Source organism: Schistocerca piceifrons, chromosome 6 (assembly GCF_021461385.2).
Source record: "Schistocerca piceifrons isolate TAMUIC-IGC-003096 chromosome 6, iqSchPice1.1, whole genome shotgun sequence".
Lineage (NCBI taxonomy): Eukaryota > Metazoa > Arthropoda > Insecta > Orthoptera > Acrididae > Schistocerca > Schistocerca piceifrons.
The window spans coordinates 231,552,334-231,554,990 of NC_060143.1; positions in this window are offsets into that span (position 1 = coordinate 231,552,334).

Here is a 2,657-nt window from a genome sequence, read left to right on the forward strand (position 1 = left end):
TCCTCCTCCTTGCCTCCTCCTCCTCCTGCTCCTCCTCCTTGCCTCCTCCTCCTCCTCCTTGCCTCCTCCTCCTCCTCCTCCTCCTCCTTGCCTCCTCCTCCTCCTCCTTGCCTCCTCCTCCTCCTCCTCCTCCTCCTCCTCCTTGCCTCCTCCTCCTCCTCCTCCTCCTCCTTGCCTCCTCCTCCTCCTCCTCCTCCTCCTTGCCTCCTCCTCCTCCTCCTCCTCCTCCTTGCCTCCTCCTCCTCCTCCTCCTTGCCTCCTCCTCCTCCTCCTCCTCCTCCTCCTTGCCTCCTCCTCCTCTTGCCTCCTCTTGCCTCCTCCTCCTCTTGCCTCCTCTTGCCTCCTCTTGCCTCCTCCTCCTTGCCTACTCCTCCTCCTCCTTGCCTACTCCTCCTCCTCCTTGCCTACTCCTCCTCCTCCTCCTCCTCCTCCTCCTCCTTGCCTACTCCTTCTCCTCCTCCTCCTCCTCCTCCTCGGCGTTTGAGACAGTCTGTCCTTTCTCTCCCTCTCTCCTTTCTTTTTCCTCTTCTTCCTTCCTCCCTGTGTGTGCCTGAAGGCCGACCCACGCGTTCGCACACGTAGTCGGTGACGGGGTAACGCGAAATTCCCCACCTTGGGTAGACAAGTAAGGCATGCACGTACCCCCTGGTAAAGGCCAGGCCCAGGGAGGGGTGATTGCCTGAGCTGACACCTTCCGACCATGCCGATTGGTCCCTCCGTCCCTTTCTCGGGAGGTGTGACCTGAGGTGTAATCATTCACCTAAGGCGGGAGTGCCCTCTGAGAGGGTCCCCACAAGGAAGGAGCGCGCCATCGGGGACACTGGCAATCATGGGGGGTTCCTCCGCAATGGATTTCTCTTCTTCTTCTCTTCTTCTTCTTCTCTTCTTCTTCTTCTTCTTCTCCTCTCTCGACTTCTGCCCACAAACGGAAACTTGACCAGCCACCAGTGACAAAAGTACTACTGCCTGCCCCCACAGTTCCTCGTAGTTTCTCGATCTGAGGACGGGAAGGATTTTTCCTGTGTCAGCCCTTTCGTTATCCAGAAGGGCGTAGATGCCATAGCCGGATCTGTCAAGTCTTGTTCCAGGTTGCGTAACGGTACCTTGTTTACTAGAAACTTAGAGCGCCTTTCAGTCACAAAAACTGCTTCGGGCCACACTCCTGTACACGTTCCCTGTTTGGGTGGAGGCTCACCGCACTTTGAATTCGTCTCGTGGTGTGGTATATACTAGATCACTCGACGGATTGACTGACGAGGAGATTCTCTCCTCACTGAGCAGGGCGTGACGGCTGTCCATAGGCTCATGAAAAAGGTCAAGAATGACCTTGTACCGACCCGGACACTTTTCTTAACCTTTGATAGTGTTCAGCTGCCGTCGCGCATCAAAGCGGGCTACGAGGTTATTTCTGTTCACCCCTGTGTCCCGACACCTACGCGCTGCTACCAGTGTCAGCGTTTTAATCACACTCGCCTGTCTTGTTCTAATGTGGCTAAATCTGTCACTTGTGGCAGGGATGCCCATGAGGGTGACTGTCCACCTCCGTCTCCTCGTTGTGTGAACTGTCAGGGTGACTATGCAGCGTCCTCCCGCGACTCTCCCATCTACAAGGAAGAACGCTGTATACAGGAAATTCGGGTCAAAGAGAAAGTGTCCACCTCAGCTGCTCGCAAGCTATTTGCTAGTAGGAAGCCCACGCTGCTCCCAGCGGGGAAATACAGTACTGTCCTCGCCTCTCCTCGGACTACCAGGGAGGTGGTGATGCAGACATGTAATCTGACCTTCAGCACTACGGTCGTCCGTTCGGCCAGTGCTAAGATCGTCCGGTCAACGTCTCCTCTTCCTCCCGTCACCCCTCAGACACAAGCACCTTCATCAGCTTCTGCCAAGACGAAGACCCAGAAGTCAGATGCACGGGCCTTCAAGAAGGAACCGTCCCATGCAGACTTCCTACGTACCTCGAACTCCCAGCCATCGACCAGTACTTCCACTAAACGACCTTCCAAGAAGGCTCATAGGAAGCACAGTTCTCCTTCTCCGCCACGGCGCATTTCTTCTCCTGCGCCACCCAGTGGTTGCTGCCCCAGGCCGTCAGCCATTTCGCCTGGCCGCATTGCTGGTAGCCGACCATCTGGCCGTTCACCGGCGGAGGAAGCCCCCCTCCCAGCCATCTTAACAAGATGGCCGATGAACCAATGGACGATGACTCCGCCTACTGATAGCGGCGGCAGTGCTCGCTCGAAGCCAGGCCCTCAGCGGCCTTCTAGATGACCCCTTCGTGCGTCTTCTTTTTCTTCTCATGATGGCACTTATTCACTGGAATATCCACAGCATTTGCTCCAACCGAGAGGACTTAAAGTTGCTGCTCCGCTTACACCGTCCGCTCGTCATAGCCCTCCAGGAAACGAAGCTATGCCCATGCGATCAAATTGCCTTGGCACACTACATCTCTGTGCGTTTTGACCTACCCCCTGTGGCAGGTATTCTGGCTCATGGAGGGGTTATGTTGCTGGTCCGGGATGATATTCACTACAATCCCATCATACTGCACACCTGCCTGCAGGCAGTTGCCGTCCGAATTACTCTCCCCACTTTTACGTTTTCCATTTGTACCATTTACACTCCATCATCGTCTGCTGTTACCAGAGCAGATATGA